Below are 12,710 nucleotides of genomic sequence, written 5' to 3' on the forward strand. Positions count from 1 at the left end.
AGTCGACTGGCAAAATCATTAGAGCGACGGACAGATGGTGTGGAGTCATTGTTCTAGCTCTTGGTGTTTCGAGTTCAAATCAAGTCAAAGTCATCGCTGACTTTATCCTTATTATTATTATTATTATTATTATTATTATTATTATTATTATTATTATTATTATTATTATTATTATTATTATTATCATCATCATTATTATTATTATTATTATTATTATTATATTATTATTATATATTATTATTATTATTATTATTCAGTAGTTTTATTTTTATAATAATAATAATAATAATAATAATAATAATAATGATAATGATGATTATTATTATTATTATTATTATTATTATTATTATTATTGTAGTAGTAGTAGTAGTTGCAGCAGCAGCAGTAATAGTATTATTATTATTATCATTATTATTATTATCATCAGCGACAAAGCTAAATACGTGATAATAACAACAGCATTCGTGGCAGCAAACGATATTACCATTAAACAATAAATTCATAATCATATTAGAGAGTACACGAGGCACAATGTACCCTCTAATATGAGGCACCGTGTAACCTCTAATAGAAAGTAGAATTTAACATACTACCTAAGCTAAAAAGTTGTAAATATCAGGTCATCCCATAAGTTCTGTCCGAATTTTGAATAAACAATACAAGTGATCAAAATTTTATATTTAATTGAAATTTAATCATTAATGTACTTTCCCTGATGAACTATGACTTCCTTCCATCTTTTTACAAGCTTTTTAATCCCATCAATGTAAAACTGTTTTGGTTTCAAAGCGGAGAGCTCTGACATGTCAACCTCCTCCTGGCCTGCGAAAGTTATGTCCCTCAAATTATTCTGTAAACTATGAAACAAATGGTAGTCTGAAGGAGCAAGGTTGGGAGAATAAGGTGGATGAGGAATTTTTTACTAACCAAGGTCTTCTGTGATGTGATCTTTGCAGTGTGGGGTTGCGCATTGTCTTGATGAAACATCGCTCCTTTCCGATTCACTAAAGCGGGTCTTCTTTTTTTTCAAAGCTTGGTTCAAATGCTCTAATTGCTGAGAGTCGACTTGAGCATTGATTGTTGCATTAGGTTGTAACAATTTAAAGTGAATTACTCCTTTGCAATCCCACCAGATTGAGAGAAGAACATTTTTTTCCATGAAGTTCCCTTCTCGGTTGTGGTTAACGTTTTCCCTTTTACCAAGCCACTGTTTATGACGTTTAACATTTCAATAGAAGATCAACTTTTCGTCACCAGTCACAAGTCTATCCGAAGAGGGTGAAATGAGTTCGCGAGAATGGAGAGAAGAGTAGATGTCAACTTGGGATTTGCGGTTGCTTTCGGACAATTCATGAGACACCCATTTTCCAAGTTTAGGAATACTTTCCAAGTTGTTGAAGATGGCGATTAACAGTTAAAGAAATAGATTAACAGTTTTATGGTTTGAACTAAACTTTATTGCCAATTCTTCAACTGATAATGCAGGATTTTCTTTAAGTAATGCCTCAAGGCGCTTATCATCAAACTCAACTGGACGTCCTGTTCGATCTTCATCTTCAAGGCTAAAATCTCAACTTCTGAATTTTGCAAACCATCTTCTGCAAGTTCTTTAATTCAAGCATTCTATCCCATAAGCTAAGTGTATGTTTCGAGTCGCTTCGGTTGCAGAGTTTCCTTTTTTACTCATAAAGCATTATGTGCCTCAAATGCTCTTTGGATACTTCCACGTTAGAAAGAGTTTTAATCAAAGAAATTTTAATTCTATTATTCTGTAAAATAATATTTAATTAGTCTAAATGTACACAGACGCATAAAAATAAATTTGTTATTGCATTAGACATCCTAAAATACAATTAAATTTCATTTAATTTTAAAATCAGACAGAACTTATGGGATGACCTGATATATATATATATATATATATACGTCAAAAATTATCCGCACTTTTACCATAACATATCTTTATTATGGTCACATAGCATTTTGCGCATGCGTGTTTATAGTGGTATATTGTGATTACGTGACCGAAGTTTGATCCGTTCGTGCCATTTTTCTTTCTGGATTTACAATGTAAGCATGGCCGCTCCATGTGCAAAGAGGAACAAAGGGCAGTGATCCGAGAGATGATAATGGCGAACCGGTTCACCATTACCATCTCTCGAGCTCGCTGAATCTTCTCATCAGTAGTGGAGGTTGATCGGCGACCTGCTCCCGCTTCATGCATCACTCTTGTCCAGCCACTTTTAAACGTCTCGATCCACTCATTCACACTTCTATGCGGTAGTACACTGTCCCCGTATTATGCTAAAAGCCTCCGATGAATTTCAGCCCCTGACACATCTTCCGACAAGAGAAATCGGATCGCTGCTCATTGTTCTTCTTTGATGCACATTGCTAGTGAAGCGGCCATGCTTATACTGTAAAACCAGAAAGAAAAATGGCGCCCACAAGCTGAAACTTCCATCACGTGACCACAATAGTGCAAACTATTAGCACGCATGCGCAGGAGGGTGTTTGACTATAATAAGGATATGTTATGGCGAAAGTGCGGATAATTTTAAACTTTCCATCGTATATATATATATATATATATATATATATATATATATATATATATATATATATATATATATATATATACATGTGTGTGTGGTGCGTGCGTGCGTGTGTCTATATACATACGTGTATACATACATGCATACATACAAGACATGCATATACTGTATATATATATATACACACACACACACCACATATATATATATATATATATATATATATACATACATACATTCATACATATATACACACATATATGCATACATACGCCGTGCTTGATCGTTAAATCCACAAGTTTTTCTTTATCTCTCTCTGAGCGTGCTCGAAACGTAAAAGACTTTCTCACTTTCCCAAGCGTCAAACTAATACATCTGGTTGTTGTTCATACACCTGTCTCCGTCTTTTGTTTTTCTGTAAATTTCCACTATATATATATATATATATATATATATATATATATATGTATATCACTTGATCACATGATCGACCAGCCAATCAAATGTTGTTATATATCACTGGTCACGATACACTTTGTGTCGTCTTAGCATTCGAATGGTGACATCCTGCTGGTTAGGCGAGCAGGTCAATATATATATATATATTGAAAGCGTGCATAGATAAATAGACGCTGATATTAGAACTGAAGATAAAAGAATATGGATATATAGAAATATGTGAGAACTAAAGAAGATATTAAAAAAGATGAATCGATGGAAATACAAATCGACACACACACACACATGAACACACACGCGCACACACACACAGAGATACACGCGCACACAAAGTAATACAGTAACAAAGGGGGTGAGAAAGTCGCACAGAACGATAGAATGTGTGTGTATATGTGCGTGCGTGCGTGGGTGTGTGCGTATGTGTGTGTAATAAGAAGTGAAAGAGTAATAAGGAGGAGAGAAATGAAATATGAAAGGATGTAAATAAATTACATCCCATCATATTTTTATGAGTCATATTAAAGATCGATAAGAGGCAATTGAGGCCCCTACTTCAGGTTTTCCTCAGAAAATGCTTAAGTCAACCATTAACTCAGTCGCTATTGGAGTTCTTTCGCTTATCTTGATGTTATTACTTCATCTCTTATTGTAGTTATCACTTAATATATCAGTTTTGTTTCCATGCTGGAATACAGAGTTACTGTCTGTAAATTTTATAGAGACTGTCAATGGCTTTATATTTAATGTTACTATGGCTTTGATAAGGAATGTTAAGGCTTTTATTGGCGTTGATTCTATGGATCTTATCGAGACTATTTCTGGTTTTTATGGGGACTGCATCTGGCTTTTATAGAGACTGTTTCTGGGTTTTACCGGGATTGTTTCTGACTTTTATAAGGACTGTTTTTTGCTTTTATAGGGACTGTTTTGGGCTTTCGTAGGGACTGTCAGAGGTCATGATAGAGATAATGTTGATGGGTTTTATAGGGACTGTCTCTAATACTTTTATAGGTTTGTCTATGGATTATATAGCAACTATGAATATGGTTTTAATGGGGATTGTGTCAAGGGATTATATGGGGACTGTTTCTAGCAACAAAGGGTTTCTGCATGTGGCTTATACAGTGTCCATTTCCGTAGAGTTTATATATAGTCGTTGAAGCTTCTACATAGGGCAGTCAAATATTCTGCGTACCAGAGGTAGTTTTTAGGACGGTAGAATAGAATGGATAGACGGTAGAATAGAAAGGTGGCGAGCTGGCAGAAACGTTAGCACGCCGGGCGAAATGCTTAGCGGTATTTCGTCTGCGTTACGTTGTGAGTTCGAATTCCGCCGAGATCGACTTTGCCTTTCATCCTTTCGGGGTCGATAAATTAAGTACCAGTTACGCACTGGGGTTTGATGTAATCGACTTAATACCTATGTCTGTCCTTGTTTGTCCGCTCTGTGTTTAGCCCCTTGTGGGTAATAAAGAAATAGGTAGAATAGAATGGATATGTACCTCGGTATTCCCTATTCCTGAAGAGAGACGGAATGGTCATATCTGGAATGCTTTTGATCAGAACAGCAACAACAATAACAGCAGCAGCAGCAATAGCAGCAGTGAAAACAGTAGGAAGCAAAAGTAGTAATAGCAGCACCATCAACAACAACAGCAGCACCAGTAACATTACTGAATACGACAGTAGCATCAACGACAATTGGAGCAACAACAAAGACAGCAACAACAATAGCAACAAGATCACCACCAGGCAAATAACAGTTCCATTAAGAGGGGAGGAGGGAAACACTCCGTCGGTAACGACGACGAGGGTTCCGATTGATCCGATCAACGGAACAGCTTGCTCGTGAAATTAACGTGTAAGTGGCTGAGCACTCCACAGACACGTGCACTCTTAACGTAGTTCTCGGGGATATTCAGCGTGACACAGAGAGTGACAAGGCCGGCCCTTTGAAATACAGGTACAGCAGAAACAGGAAGTAAGAGTGAGAGAAAGTTGTGGTGAAAGAGTACAGCAGGGATCACCACCATCCCCTGCCGGAGCCTCGTGGAGCTTTAGGTGTTTTCGCTCAATAAACACTCACAAAGCCCGGTCTGGGAATCGAAACCGCGATCCTATGACCGCGAGTCCGCTGCCCTAACCACTGGGCCATTGCGCCTCCTCCATTAAGAACACCAGTAACAACAAAAACAACCAAGAGTCAATAGCAACACGACGACCCCCCTCACCACCACTACCACTAACTACAACAACCAGAACAACATGTGTAATGTGAGTCTTCGAGAATGTGGTCAAGATTGGTCGTTCTGCTCAATTCTGCTCAAGTATTTTTCAAACAAGCGTAGATGGGGAAACAGATTTTGGTAGAATTACACTTTGTGCCCGTGCTCGTATGTGTGTGGGTGTGGGGGGGAACGATGTGTGTGTGTGTGTGTGTGTGTGGGGCAATGTGTGTGTGGGGTGATGTGTGTGTGTGTGGAGTGATGTGTGTGTGTGTGTGTGGAGTGATGTGTGTGTGTGTGGGGCAATGTGTGTGTGGGGTGATGTGTGTGTGTGGAGTGATGTGTGTGTGTGTGTGGGGCAATGTGTGTGTGGGGTGATGTGTGTGTGTGAGGTGTGTGTATGTGTGTGAGCTTGTGTGCGTTTGCGCGTGTGTGTATGCGATGTTCCTGTGTATGATGTATATGTGTGTGATATATGTGTGTGTGTGTGGGGGGGGGAATGATGTGTGTGTGTGGGGCAATGTGTGTGTGGGGTGATGTGTGTGTGTGTGAGGTGTGTGTATGTGTGTGAGCTTGTGTGCGTTCCAGTTTGTGTGCGTTTGCGCGTGTGTGTATGCGATGTGCCTGTGTGTGATGTATATGTGTGTGATGTATGTGTGTGTGTGATGCATGTGTGTATGAGTGTTTGTGTGTGTGTGTGCGCGCGCGCGCAAGTGTATGTGCGTGTGTGAAGGAGTTATGTCCAGTGCACAATTGCCAGAAAAACGCTTGGGAAAATGCTAAGAATTTATCTGAAGCCGTGTTCTTTGTAAATTCGCTTCAGAAAATGGTAATTAAGGGGTCTGAACATTTTGTATAGATCTATTTTGCATCTTGGAGTTCTGGTCACAATTCTAGATTTTGCTTGATGTATAAACATCTAGTATCAAGGAACTTTGTGACGGGTGGTAGGATTGGGTGAATGTGGTGGAGATCAGCCCCGAATAATTACAACCACATAGACTTCGATGAATGAACCCCTAAAAATCAACGTAGTGTTGTGAAACCATCAACCAGATGAAATTCCACAACCCCGAAAAAGGAACCGTTCCTCTGATTGGGTTCTGCACAGATTTTCTTTATCAAATTTCACGTCTAAGACAATGACAAAATACGAGTGGTTGCAGAAAAGTTCCTGTTTTGGGTAAAAGATAAAACAGGAGTATCAGTTAATTATGGTTTTATCCAACTCTCTTTTACTCTCTCTTTTACTCTTTTACTTGTTTCAGTCATTTGACTGCGGCCATGCTGGAGCACCGCCTTTAGTCGAGCAACTCGACCCTGGGACTTATTCTTTTGTAAGCCCAGTACTTATTCTATCGGTCTCTTTTGCCGAACCGCTAAGTTACGGGGACATAAACACACCAGCATCTGTTGTCAAGCAATGCTAGGGGGACAAACACGCACACATATATATACATATACATATATACGACGGGCTTCTTTCAGTTTCCGTCTAGCAAATCCACTCACAAGACTTTGGTCGGTCCGAGGCTATAGTAGAAGACACTTGCCCAAGGTGCCACGCAGTGGGACTGAACCTGGAACCATGTGGTTGGTAAACAAGCTACTTACCACACAGCCATTCTGTGATTCACACACTTATTACAACAGTCCTTCAATTTTCTAAGCTCTGTAAAAGAATTCGGAAGTTTGGGCCTCCAACCAGGCCTTTCGCGACACCCTCGAAATCAAGAACTTTTCAGCATCCCCTCATATAATACAGTTCTATATTTAAGAGATGAGGAATTACGTACATTATTTACAATTGATGGATATTTGTCCTCATCTTATTTGTTGTTAACAACAAACAAGATGAGGACAAATATGGCGTAGTGGTTAAGAGCGCAGGCTACTAACCCCAAGATTCCGAGTTCAGTTCCAGGCAGTGACCTGAAAAATAATAATAATGATAATAATAATAATAATAATAATGATAATAATAATAATAATAATAATAATAATAATAATAATAATAATAAACATCATCAAAAAATACCTCAGGAATGAGAACCCAGGTTCGAAATTTCCCCAAGACACCTGATGAAGGCTGGAGGGTATATCAGATGAAATGTTGTGTTAACAACAAACACGATGAGGACAAATACCCATCAATTGTAAATAATGTAAATAACGTATCCCCTCGTATATTCGTCTGCAAACTATAGCGCTTTTGCACCTTAAAAGAGAACACGTTACCAGAGAGTTACATGACCAATGTTTTTAAACCAATCTTGTGCTCATTAGAAGCTAGTCAAGCTTACAAAATAATCAGGAAATTGTATAAGGTTTAAAAAGGCGGCATGAAAACGAAATGAAGGCATGTGGCTCAATACTTAGGGTGTTAGGTTCATGAGCATAAGGTTATAAGTTCATTTCCTAGGTCGAACGGTGTGTCCTTGAGCAATGTACATTATTGCGGTTGCTGAAGTTTGCTCACCTGTAATAATGAGCACCAAATTGTTCACCCCGAAGCCCTTTCTTCCGGCTTTCACATTCTGGATGTTATGCTGTGTCTAGGGTGAAGAGACCGAGACTGTATCTATGTTGGCTTACGATTCATAGTCACCTAAAATAATTACTGACAGCATGGTACAGCCTACTAAACCATATTTGTACGCGTGCAGGGATGATTGACTTTTGTTTTGCTTTTTGTATATTTTGGGTGCGATGAATCTACACTTTTAACAGGATACCTAGGTAAAGTTCTCGCTATTTTATTAATGCCTTTGTCAATACACATTTTCAATAAGCTATATCAATTATAACTATCCAGACGTTTATCCTGAAAATCAATTTGATTTTTGTGCATAAATTAGTCTCAGAATATGCGACAATCATAACCTTTATTGGCCACCAAGGCACATTTAAATTAGAGCGCATTTTCTGTTGGACACACACACGAAAAAACACAAGGAATGGCACAATTAAAAGAAGAACGGTCGGACATTAAACAACAATCCAGTGTTGTTGGAGATGTCGACTTCAAGAGTCTGGGAAACTTTTTCTTTCAATTCCACAGAGTCAATTTTTGTCTTTCAGACAGAATTTAATAAGAACTATCGTAGCTCAATGAGGAAATCAGACGGAAATTTTAATGGAATAAATAATCATATTAGATGATTTTATTTAAATTCTTTAATGCGCAAGTGCATGTGTTGCACCAACGCATGCACCCAGTGAAAGAGAGGGAACGGCATGTGTACAAGAAAGAAAGAAAGAAAGAAAGAAGAAAAAGAAAGAAAGAAAGGGAGAACGAGACAGACGGAGGCAGAAAATACAGGGGTCTGTTTAATAGACAGTGCAAAGAGACAGTGTATTGTTTATTAGTTCTTAGTACAGACTTGATGTCAGTCTATTGTTTCTGTTGGATTAGATTGCATAGCTTCTGTTCTGTCCACTGCAGGATGAAGGCCTCGGCATGTTCTCTCCGCCCACCAAGGAATGACGTGGAGGCCGTGAATTTGAGCTCGAGTTCATACTGGTTTCATGTGTCTTCTTTGCTACACTGGCTCGACATGGCATGACAGAAAGGTACAGTATGACATATGCATACACCTACATATATATATATATATATAAATATATATATATATATAAGTATACACGTATACATTGAATTATGTAACTGATGAAAATACCTTAGGGGGGCGTCGATCTGTAAGCAAAAAACGATTAAGGTAGGGTTCATATATGTAATAGAGTGTTGAAAATCTTAGTTGAGTGAAGTTCTTCAAGTCACTAATGCATACTGTACTATAATATAAAATAATATAGTATAATATAATATAATGCGATATAATATAATATAATATAATATAATATAATATAATATAATATTATATAATATTATATAATATAATATATATATATATAACCCGATCATGGGTGTGTGTTAGTGTGTGTGTGTATGCATGTATGTATGTATGTATGTATAAATGTATGTATGTATGCATGTATGTATGTATAGCATGAAAGAGGTCAACTTTTGCATGCTTCCTAAAGTGTATAAGAAACCGTAAGATATATCGGCAGGAAAAAAAATGTAGTAAAAAAGAGAATGTACGAAAGACTGGGAAAATAATAAACTCAATTGGTTAAAATGAAATATTTTATTACCGAGCAATCAATCATTTTAATTACAACCTGCGACAGACGTCTCCATTTTCAAATCGGGATCTTCTGGTAATGTTATGCCTGGATCTAAAAGCAGTGGGGACGAATAAACAAAAGTAAAAAAACGAAAAGAAAATTTAATGTCTATTTGAAGAATTAAAAAAAAATAATAAATTGTGAAGATAAAAAAGAAACGGGAGGAGGCTGAAATGAAGGAACGGAGGACAAAAGACTGGAAGCAAAAAGCAAAATGGTGGCATGAAGCAAGGATTTTTCTATTGTCAGTCGCCATTATCAGAGATGTTTGATTAAGAAAACAAAGATAGCAGTCAACTTTTAAAGCGATTTTTGATTTAGTAGTCACCAATTGTATTCGGACGCTATTTTCGCAAGAGAAATTTTAAAGCGAAGATCTTGCTTCATATTGAAGCCAAAATAAAAGAAATACTCATAGCTGTAAAGGGTGTGGTGGTAATGTTTGTATTGGTTTTAAATTATGTTTATTCCAATTTTGCACTGTCGCGCCCCAATGTTTCATACATTATTTTCAATTTTTATCGATTTTTGTCTGAGCTATTCAGTTTCTGAATGTGATTCAATTAATCAAGGAATAATAATAAATCGAACGGTGAAGATATTTTCTGTCGATTATTGTCACTGAAATAACAGATACGGAAATATAAATAGAACTTGCATGATAAGGTTAATGTAAATTTTGAATAGCCACGAAGTCTATATTCAAATATTTCTTCTTGAGTCCCTCTTGGAAAAACCATGCCTATTGTAATCGTATTCTATTCAACAAAATAGGTTGCTTGCATAGTTCTGATAAACGGACATTAGATTTCACTAGCTTGGGTTGATTGCATAATTACAGATCACTAAGCTTCTAATTTCAGGTTCAAATCCATCTTAATCCAAGTGCCTAATAGTGCAACGGTATCCATCGAAGCGGATCCATTCATCAGAGTGATCTTATCGGCTAACAACGAGAGTAAAATGAGTTCATTAAAATGTCTTAGATATACAAGGTAAAACGAATTAAAAGGAATTAATCTTGGTATTGTAAATCTCTGCTCATCAGTCAATCTTTATTTAGCTCCTCTCCTGAAAGGTTGTACGATTTCTCTTTGTTTTCCAGCTTGCCACAGTCGCCGAGAGTCATAGCATTTCCAAAGAGCATCTGCACACTCAAACCTATATATATACATACATAAACACACATCCACAAGAACAAGTATATACATGCGGGCATGCATAACGCCTAACTACATACGTGCAAACATCCATGCGTACGTACATACATACATACATACATACATACATATACACACATACACACATACACATACATACACAACCATGCATACATACATATACACACATACATACGCACATACATACATACAAACACACATACATACACACATGAACACATACGTTCATACATACATGCAAACACACATAAACACACACGCACACATACATACATACATACACATACATATATATACACATCCATTCATACAAACACACATACACACACATACATACATATATACATACATATACACACACATGTACATACATTCATACATACATACATACATACATACATACATACATACATACATACATACATACACACATACATGGTTATTGCCCCGTCTTGGCAGATGATAGCCGTCTCTCATTCAGCCTGATTGTTTTGATTTTATTTCCATACCTGCATGTGCTCAGATATGACTTTTGACGCCACTTTAGGACTTTAGAAAATATAAAACTGATCAAAAAATCAAATGTTAGTCAGACATTTGTTGGTCATTGAATTTCAATGAGAAACATTTGTACAACACTTTTGGTACCCTTTCGGTCGCTATATTAGGTCCCAGTGACAAACATTGCAAAATGACTGATACCATTTTCACTGCAAGTTTTATGTCAGGGTACGTTTCTGCTAGAAGAATTGCCTTTCCCACGGTTTTGTCAAAAAGTAACGGAAGCCTCCTCTACCCTGGGGAAATCTATCTAATCCATAGATGGAACCCTGTGAGGTACTACCGTTCCGGGTCAGAACGTATCTGGGAGCAATGGTAATCAAGAAGTGATTTCACCCTCCCCACAACTCAAGAACTCCCTAACTCAGGAGTAGGAAAAAGCCCGCCCGCAGGCACAATTGCACCCACAAGACCATTTTATTTTGCCCACAGGCTGATATATTCGTATGTACAAAATATAGTAAATTTTTAAATTATAAAATTTATACAATATTCGTATGCCTATTTGCGACATAGGTCGCGTTTCCACTCCGACGTTAAACGGTTAGATTCGAACAGAAACTCGTCCGGTAATTGCCATTTGAATGAAAATTTTGTTTTCCCCATAAAACACATATTGCCAGATTTGTACCACCCACTTGAGACCCAATTACACTCTCGCTGAAAAATATAGAAACCTCAGAAGTAATATAAATGTCCTAAATTCAGTGGTGGCGTTAATGAAGATGTTATACGTTAATTTAAACTTATGTTTATTAATGTATATCGAATTATACATAGATATATACAAGATCTACACAGATATAAGAGTTAGAACATGTGATCAGCCCGTGGACCTTTTTCTTTGTAAATTTTTTCCCGCCGCACTAAAAAGTTTCCCCACTCCTGCCCTAACTGGAGCCTCACCACCAGACAGAGTTTAATATCATACCCAGTTTATACATACATACATACATACATACATACATACATACATACATGCATACATACATACGTACGTTCATACATACATACATACATACATACATACATACATACATACATACATACATACATACATAATGAAACCTGCAGCTTCTTTGCTCTGATTATAACTTTTATACCACTAATTATTGTAATTGGCTGTGTTGGTTAATGCTAAGCGACATTCTAGAAAAGGTAGGATTCCAGGAAGAAGAATGAAGTCAGCCAGCTTCCATTTTGAGAATAGTAATAGTGTAATGTGTATAATTTTACACTGACAGAAAGGTTCACACACACACAGACACACACACAATACTAGTGTTGCTGCTGCTGCTGCTGATGAGGATGAGGGACCAATTTGTAAATATATGCACATTCTTATTGTTTATAATTCCTTAGTCATTAAGGAACTAATAATTTACTCCCCTTTACAGGCCGAGTGTTATTTTTGTTTAATTTCTCATTTGACCGCCTTTACAACATCTTAGCATGTGTAATTTCCTAGGGATAAACCAATCTAATATTTGATTTCTATAATATTTATGCGATTAAATTCATTGAATATTTTTCTGCTT

The sequence above is a fragment of the Octopus sinensis genome, linkage group LG5 (genome assembly GCF_006345805.1).
Source record: "Octopus sinensis linkage group LG5, ASM634580v1, whole genome shotgun sequence".
NCBI lineage: Eukaryota > Metazoa > Mollusca > Cephalopoda > Octopoda > Octopodidae > Octopus > Octopus sinensis.